General features: G+C 40.4%; 1 long non-coding RNA gene and 9 other non-coding genes across 10 annotated transcripts; all 10 read right to left on the bottom strand.

Annotated features, from left to right (window-relative positions):
* Nucleotides 1-7: 7 nt before the first annotated feature.
* Nucleotides 8-8,069, bottom strand: LOC118088591 (uncharacterized). The gene is made up of 12 exons (XR_004693033.2): nt 7,954-8,069; nt 6,483-6,515; nt 6,202-6,244; nt 5,534-5,615; nt 4,893-4,936; nt 3,871-3,916; nt 3,159-3,207; nt 2,558-2,595; nt 1,610-1,659; nt 1,116-1,207; nt 651-687; nt 8-459 (listed from the first exon to the last, which is right to left on the bottom strand). It is a non-coding gene; the product is annotated as an uncharacterized LOC118088591 (long non-coding RNA).
* On the bottom strand, nt 526-605 carry LOC118089594 (small nucleolar RNA SNORD81). The gene has a single exon (XR_004693148.1). It is a non-coding gene; the product is annotated as a small nucleolar RNA SNORD81 (small nucleolar RNA).
* LOC118089606 (small nucleolar RNA snR60/Z15/Z230/Z193/J17) lies at nt 938-1,022 on the bottom strand. Its single transcript, XR_004693159.1, has one exon. It is a non-coding gene; the product is annotated as a small nucleolar RNA snR60/Z15/Z230/Z193/J17 (small nucleolar RNA).
* On the bottom strand, nt 1,274-1,351 carry LOC118089595 (small nucleolar RNA SNORD79). The gene has a single exon (XR_004693149.1). It is a non-coding gene; the product is annotated as a small nucleolar RNA SNORD79 (small nucleolar RNA).
* Nucleotides 2,209-2,269, bottom strand: LOC118089618 (small nucleolar RNA SNORD75). Its single transcript, XR_004693169.1, has one exon. It is a non-coding gene; the product is annotated as a small nucleolar RNA SNORD75 (small nucleolar RNA).
* On the bottom strand, nt 2,861-2,933 carry LOC118089603 (small nucleolar RNA SNORD47). The gene has a single exon (XR_004693156.1). It is a non-coding gene; the product is annotated as a small nucleolar RNA SNORD47 (small nucleolar RNA).
* Nucleotides 3,282-3,348, bottom strand: LOC118089605 (small nucleolar RNA SNORD44). Its single transcript, XR_004693158.1, has one exon. It is a non-coding gene; the product is annotated as a small nucleolar RNA SNORD44 (small nucleolar RNA).
* On the bottom strand, nt 5,896-5,976 carry LOC118089607 (small nucleolar RNA snR60/Z15/Z230/Z193/J17). The gene has a single exon (XR_004693160.1). It is a non-coding gene; the product is annotated as a small nucleolar RNA snR60/Z15/Z230/Z193/J17 (small nucleolar RNA).
* On the bottom strand, nt 6,315-6,394 carry LOC118089593 (small nucleolar RNA SNORD24). Its single transcript, XR_004693147.1, has one exon. It is a non-coding gene; the product is annotated as a small nucleolar RNA SNORD24 (small nucleolar RNA).
* LOC118089604 (small nucleolar RNA SNORD74) lies at nt 6,870-6,949 on the bottom strand. The gene has a single exon (XR_004693157.1). It is a non-coding gene; the product is annotated as a small nucleolar RNA SNORD74 (small nucleolar RNA).
* Nucleotides 8,070-8,109: the final 40 nt, after the last annotated feature.

The raw sequence follows: 8,109 nt of genomic DNA, 5'->3' as shown, positions 1-8,109 counted from the left end.
AGGGCAGTTCTGAGGTTAGAATAAATCCTTTATTGATTATATGCATATGCCACTCTTCAAAGGAATACAAGCCAGTTTACAATAAGCCACCCTATGTCCAAACAAGATAGACATCCACAAAGTCCAAATTACCACCACTGTCTGACTTTGCTTTTCAGTTTCCCCTGGGATTCTGAGGATTGATAGTTAAAAGTTAAGAACTTATTTTGAAATACTGTTTGAAGACATAATAAAAGCTATAAGAGAACAAGACGTGTCTGCATGTTAATGTGAAGAGGACGACCGCTGAACCTGACAATTGCTTCCTCAGTGCCAGTTGTGGTTATGCTACTCCTATCTAGAGATGGCATCTATTGCAACCAAAGCTTGTAATAAATATCCAGATGTCACAGAATTTACATTCAGGTTCTTCCACTATTCTAAGTTGAATGTCTTCTGGGTAAGGCTGCAACTTCGCATCTAGAATGAAGAAGAAAGGGTGTCAGGCCAGTGCATTCCACGTAGAACAGCTGCATATGCCAGCAAATGAACAGATCAGACCTTGATATTTTCCATCATGTAGTCAGAGAGAGAGTTCAAGGTTATGTTTATCATCATATATCCATTCCCACATCACCATATAGCATTTGATACGCAAGATAGATACCTACCTTTCACATACAACTGTTAGTTCAAGATGTTCACCACCTACATTTGAAAGAGGTAAATATAAAAGGGTAATGAATATATCTTTAACACAATGGACAAAATCACTAAATGATTGGGAATAATCAAGTTGCACAAGCTTCTGAATCAACCCGTTCTGCGGATGGACTTTCCAATTAACAATTTCTTCATTGCAGGAATCTAACTCCCCAGAAGTATGCTGTGTTGAGTTACATTTCAAGTTTTACAAGTGAAGGCCAAAAAATTGACTTTTATAATTGTGGTCTGAAGCTAGATACATCAGATAGGAGCGAAAGACAGTTGCAGTTCTTCACCACAGTTCAATCTGCTGAACTATGTTATCATCACTGTATCTGCTCATTCTTACCATTCATTTAGGACCAATTTTACTACCTCATTTAGGATCAATTTTTGAATATATATTTCTAACACAACCAATGCATGCTTACCAACTTAAAATGTTGTTTCTTTCCCCCCCAATCCAGAGCGTGTAGCACTTGCTTCACACAGACAGAGTTCTTCCAGGACATTCCCGTTTAATCTGTAATAAAAGTTATATTTTATGTGTACCCAAGCAGCAATGCACTAAATAGTAGCACCATTTCTGTACTGTTTCAGTGCAAATTCTCATCACTTCTTTTCAGAGAGATTCCCATTGTTTTTTACAATTTCATCATCAACAGTACATACCGTGTGTGTGTGTGAGAGTGTGAGAGAGCGCTCCACAGTAGCAGACAATTATTTCTTACTCACTTGAGCAAAAAACTCAGCCAATGCAGTATTTGATTAACACTTAGTTGGGCCCTGGTCAACGGCTTGGAGTTTCCTACCACCTCTATCATTTACACTTGATTTATACCGTTGGCATTGGGTGGGCCATGAAAGGGTTCTTAACAGTGATACATCTCACTGCAGACGTGGCATGTCATGTTTTATAGCTTACCAGTGTATTGTGAAGCTCAGGCCGCTCCTCTCCATCGGTTTCCACTGTGTCTAAAAATAATATTTGCCATAGTTTAAACATTAGTGTATATATCGGACCAAACACAAAGTTCTCATTGTGAGCCAACCCAAGTTTTTGAGTGTACTCTTACACGAAGGAGATGTCTATTAAGAAGTGCACATTCCCACCGCAGTAGAAACTTATTTGATTCAAAAGTTCAGTCTTAGGTAGGTAGATAGAAACTTAATTCGCAATAGCCAATGGCCATAACAATAAAACATTACAATATACACAGAAGGAAATTCAGTATAAAATCACAGTTTATGGTCCTGAATCAACAGTTAGATAGTGGCCCTTATTCTGATTGCCCCTGCTAAGAACCTAGCAAGCTTTGTTGTTATCTGCTCAGTTTAGTCTGATAGGACACTGTGGCAGTGGTTGTGCGCCCTGGGAAGGTCAGTACGAGTGGGGTGATCTCGTTCCTCAGGTCTTTGTAGAGAGTACAAGACAGCCTTAGGTAAGTCATGGTACTATGGACACGCCAAGCACCACTGGCATGTCTCTGCTCAACTACATTGTCCACCCCCCCTCCAAAAAAAAGCCTCAGTGCACAATTGTCAGAAATATCTTCTGTCCACTACTCTTAAAACATCATTGGCTTTTTCCAAGCAGAGCCTGACTTAATTTGTGGTGTGTATTTCAAAAGGAATGAGAAACGCAAAATACAAAAGCTGCCTTGTATGAACTCAGCCCATTGAGCCATCTAACCTAGTACTTCAATTATCAGCAGCTTTCCAGTCTCCTATAAGCTGGACACCAGGAACTGTACCTGGAACCTTCTGCATGCAGTGAGGTGCCCTCTCCTGCACTATAGTCCCTCCCCCCCAAAGCAGAACACAAACCTAAGCCTATCGGGTCTGATTTCAAAACTGTAAGTCATTTACTAACCTCTTTCAGTAGATAACTCAAAACTGGAGACTCCTCAACTTTAAAGAGAAAGAAACATTTGTTAATTAAGTTGCAACAGAGGATCTTATTACAGGGAACCAGCTTTTCTTGGCTCTGGAAAACGTTAAAACTCCAGTTACTTTGGTGACTTTTGCTTTAATACTGGATTAGTAACACCTTCCCACAGGGAACTGACCAAAGTTAAGCAGAACTGTGTTGGCCAGAACCAAATATATATCTAGTGAAACTAGAAAGTAATCTGCATTTCCATAAGTTTCCTAACTAGTGACCACAGAACAATGTAACCTCAGTATAGAACGGTATGTTGTTAATTTCATGAGCAGTCATTTGGCGGAATCTTTTATCATCACTGGTTACATGTGTGGTCTAGTATTGAGCAAGCCTTAAGTTATATAAACAATTTAAAATGGCTTGAATTAAATCCTTATTACCATCCTATCTGGAAGATTGAACAGGGAATTGTTGACAAGCAGCCCATACTAATCCCCACATTATTGCTTGATCTTTCCATAACATTTGCTGCTGTTACTGCAATACTGAACAAATTTCATCAGGTAGATGTCCTACTATAGTAACTTACCATTATCAGGAATGTAACTCTAAGGAGATCCCCAAAGTCGCCTTATGACCTAGAAAGAAAGTTTTCTTTGAGACAGCCCAGAGAAAGCTAGCTGCTAAACAGGAAAATGCAAGCAGATGCCCAAGTCAGGTAGAGCTAATTATAAACCTCCATTATTTAAGTCAGCTTCATTGGCTTCTCATCACACAGGCTTCTTGCATTACACATCAAAGCAATAGGCAAACCAAAGAATGGTACTGCACATTATCAAATTAACCTTCACTGATATAACTCGAAGACACTGTTCAATGTTATACCCAAGATGCTTTGGCACCTCCTAGGCAGGCTGCATAAGCAGTTGCGCTAGGAATGGGACCCACATTTCTAAAGTACAGTGGTACCTCTACTTACGAATTTAATGCGTTCCGAACACACATTTGTAAGTCGAAAAAAATTGTAAGTCGAATCCCATAGGAATGCATTGGGAGAAAAAATTCGCAAGTAGAAGCAACCCTATCTAAAAATTCGTAAGTAGAAAAAAATCCTATCTGAACCGCATCCAAGATGGCAGACGGAGCTCCATTCGTAAGTAGAGTTACCACTGTATAGTCCAATAGCATTGGACTAATTCTTGAACTTCATGGCCTCTCTAAGCAAGTTTTATCATACTGCTCAACAAGTATTACAGTGAGGTTGGACTTACTGACAAATCACCTCCCAGTAACTAACTCACCTTTTTTGCTTCAGAACTCGTCTCAATACAGCTGCATTACGGAGGCCTATAAAAGTGATAAGTGATTTTAGTCTTGAACCCAGCTTCACTCCTTTTTAAAACTACAATGAACCACTGTATCAGTGTTGATTCAATTATCCTCATTTGGATCAGCGACCTGATTCAGCATCATATACAGCAGATTTAACGTATACATATAACCTAATGACTACAGCATTGGCAACTACATAGAATGGATGCTTTGTAGCCTCTGGAGAACAAAGGCAGGAGAGGACACAAACCACCCAACAAATCTCAACACTATTTAAAAAAGGAAAGACTGTTGGAAAATTCTCATTTCATGGATAAGAAATACTTTGGATCAATACAACGATAAGTTCACCCTTTAAATAAAGGTTCAACAAGCAGTGGACCAGACACTAAAGGCTACTGAAATCTCCAGTCTCTCTTTATTGCTGCAATTCATGCAGAACTGAGATTTAAGATGTGATTTAATACAGGATGTTTAAGTGTGTTACAAGTATTTTAACAAGTTCAAAGACTACTATTATCTGACCCATTACAGCATAAGTATGCTTGGTAATAATATAATGGAGTGGGGAGAAACAGAAAACATTTGGGCAGCCTAAGCATGCTGTGAGTTACTGCCATTGTTCATGAGAAGTGCCCTGTCAATGCTAAAAGTCACACAGGCTGCTTGCATTACACATCAAAGCAATAGGCAAACCGAAGAATGGTACTGCACATTATCAAATTCACCTTCACTGATATAACTAGAAGACTCTGTTCAATGTTATACCTAAGATGCTTTGGCACCTCCTAGGCAGGCTGCATGAGCAGTATTTATTTATAGTTGTGCTAGGAATAAATGGGACCCACATTTCTAAAGTATAGTCCCAATAGCATTGGACTAATTCTTGAAGAACTTCATGGCCTCTCTAAGCAAGTTTTATCACACTGCTCAACAAGTAATACAATGAGGTTGGACTTACTGACAAATCACCTCCCAGTAACTAACTCACCTTTTGCTTCAGAACTCGTCTCAATACAGCTGCATTACGGAGGCCTATAAAAGTGATAAGTGATTTTAGTCTTGAACCCAGCTTCACTCCTTTTTAAAACTACAATGAACCACTGTATCAGTATTGATTCAATTATCCTCATTTGGATCAGCGACCTGATTCAGCATCATATACAGCAGATTTAACGTATACATATAACCTAATGACTACAGCATTGGCAACTACATAGAATGGATGCTTTGTAGCCTCTGGAGAACAAAGGCAGGAGAGGACACAAACCACCCAACAAATCTCAACACTATTTAAAAAAGGAAAGACTGCTGGAAAATTCTCATTTCTCACTGAAATCTCCAGTCTCTCTTTATTGCTGCAATTCATGCAGAACTGAGATTTAAGATGTGATTTAATACAAGATGTTTAAGTGTGTTACAAGTAGTTTAAGAAGTTCAAAGATTGTTATTATCTGACCCATTACAGCATAAGTGTGCTTGGTAATATAATGGAGTGGGGAGAAACAGAAAACTTTTGGGCAGCCTAAGCATGCTGTGAGTTACTGCCATTGTTCATGAGAAGTGCCCTGCCAATGCTAAAAGTTCCCTTTCTGCCATAACTATACATTCAATTTTTTCCATTAAACATACCTGTTCGGCCATGCTAGGGAACTGGACTGAAATTTATAGTATGGAAGCAACCATATTGCAGCATACAATGCAAATGCAGACCCTGCAAGAAAATTTTAATTCTGTTACAACTTATGACCTTAAATAGTCAAAATTCTCTTTTGCCAAACACCATCACGCTGTTAATGGCATTAACTTGTTTGACTGGTTGCCTCAGTAGACATCTATGAAGTTTTTAACTAGATAATATGCCTTGAGCTAAAAAAAGTTCCATGTCATTTTTCCAAGTAGTAAATAGGCATATTATAAAATGACCATCTCCTTGGCAAGCAAAGAATGTTGTACAGAAACAAACTACCAATGATAGTACCGTCAAAATAATGAGGATGCATCAGATAGGAGCGAAAGACATCAGCATTCATCACAGATTATCTGCTGAACTATGCTGTCATCACACACATCCTTCAATGGTGAAACCAAAGCTGCATTTAATGCTACTAGCTAGCTCAATTTAAGATTCTGCCCTTTAAACCTACTATATACAATAAAACTAACAGGAAAAGCTGATAGAGGCTTTTGCACATTGCTTCAATGCTCTATTCTATGAATATCAATTGTATTCTGGGAGTGCACATCCAGACATCTTGCTCATCAGGTACCGATTACTTGATTTTCTGTCAGACACTTACCCAAACATCTTCCTTCTGGAAGTACCAAACCATTTCTAAAAGCCTGTAAAGAAAACAGCAAATGTTACAAAACCTTTAAGGACAATTTAGCTACCCCTTAAAAAGATGTTCAGTGCCTCAGTTTCAATTTTAGGTGGTTGAGCATTCTCATCATTCTAATCAAGAGTAGCAAATAAGTGTCATCATTGTGGCACAAAGTAAGCTCTCATTTAAGCTAGCTTTGTATTGCATTCTGAAACAGCCTGAACAGTTTTCTTATAATCCAAAACAGAAAATGTTACCTCTGCAAATAGTATCATCTTCACCTTCTGAGCCTATAAACACACAAAAAAATTATGTTAGACCTCTCTCAGAAGTTAAAATGCTTTTAAAAACAACCTAGTATTTCAGCCCAACATGCAACACAGAAATCTAAGAAATACAGGGCTACAGCAGCAGCGCAATAGTAACCACTCTCAGCTTCAAACAAACTCACATTATGCAAAATGGGTTTTTAGTATATGTGGCAAACACTGTAGGGCTCTTGTAAACTATGCAAAGCTAAAACCTGGCCTGCAATATTCAGTGAGGCACATTAGAGCTATCATAAATTAACCTGCAATATCGGAATATCTGAATTTGCACTAGCGGGGCTATTTTAAAATGCCTCATTGAATATACCCAGGCCCTAATCCTGCTCAGAGATGTTGGTACTCATCATGCTCTCAGATGTCCCTACCAACATCATTTATCATCACGTGCAGGTACAGTGAAGGAAAGCTAATCTTAATCAGGAAATTACTTTTTTTTAAAGATTACATGTGCTACCTTTGGTGCAGCTCATTTTACTTTTGTGAGAAGACTTGACTTGCTACAACGGTTTCCACTACCACACTCCAAATAAGGACTCCCCAGTGAGCTCTTCTAAATCAACTGTCCAAGTTATTAGTCTAGAAAATATACTTGGGGCAGGAGAATTACTAGCCTGCAAGGGCTGGCGGCTCCATTCACTGAATTTTAATGCTAGGTATAGAGGAACCAGTGTGGTGCAGTGGTTAGAGGGGCAGACTAGGCCCTCTGCCAGAAACTCGCTCGGCGATCTTGGGCCAGTCACTCCCCCTCAGTCTAGCCTGCTTCACAAGGTTGTTGTGGGCATTAAATTGGCAGGGGGGGTTACTATGCACGCGGCCTTGAGCTCCAGGATGGGGACTAAGGAAGGATATAAATGCAAGAAATAGACAATTCCCCAACTATTTCCGAGCTGCAATATCCTTTTTGCCAGAACTACGTTAAAAGCCTCGATCTGCCCCCCCCCCCAAGTCTCCTTAAGATTTACCGTTTCTACCACCCCAACACCGCCCTGCGACTTCATTCCCTCCAAAGGCTCTGCAGATTTCATTCCCTCCAAAGGCTCTGCATTTCGTTTACTACTCCTAATAAGGGCCTCGCTCGTCTGTTTTCCCCGGTAGACAAATGCCACCATTTATAGACCTTTTAAAATTAGTATTTAGATAGCCCTTTCCTCCTCCTAATCCGATAGCGGAGGGCCGTTCTGGAAACGAGGGGAAGGAGGCCGCGCGCCGCACAGGCGCCATTGGCTCGCAAGGCCCGAACAGCCATGGGGGAAGCGGGCAGACGCCGCCATCCGCCTCCATCCAGCCCCACCCCAAGCCATCCACGGGTAACAGCACTTCCTAAGCAATCTGCGTCCACCATAAAATCCAGTGGAACTGGCTGAGAAAGAAAGAAAAGCGAACAAACCCGAACACTCACCATGGTCCGCAAAGCACAGCAGACCGCAAGCAATGGAGACCTGGCTGGAAAAGAGGGAGCAACGTGCGGCCGCTCTCTTTATATACGCACGCAAGGCCCTTCCTCCCTGGGATCACGTGAGGGCACGGGGCTTTATTTGCATGACCCCGCCCCCAG

Source organism: Zootoca vivipara, chromosome 7 (genome assembly GCF_963506605.1).
Source record: "Zootoca vivipara chromosome 7, rZooViv1.1, whole genome shotgun sequence".
NCBI classification, from domain to species: Eukaryota; Metazoa; Chordata; class Lepidosauria; order Squamata; family Lacertidae; genus Zootoca; species Zootoca vivipara.
This window is presented reverse-complemented; position numbering and strand designations above follow the sequence as displayed.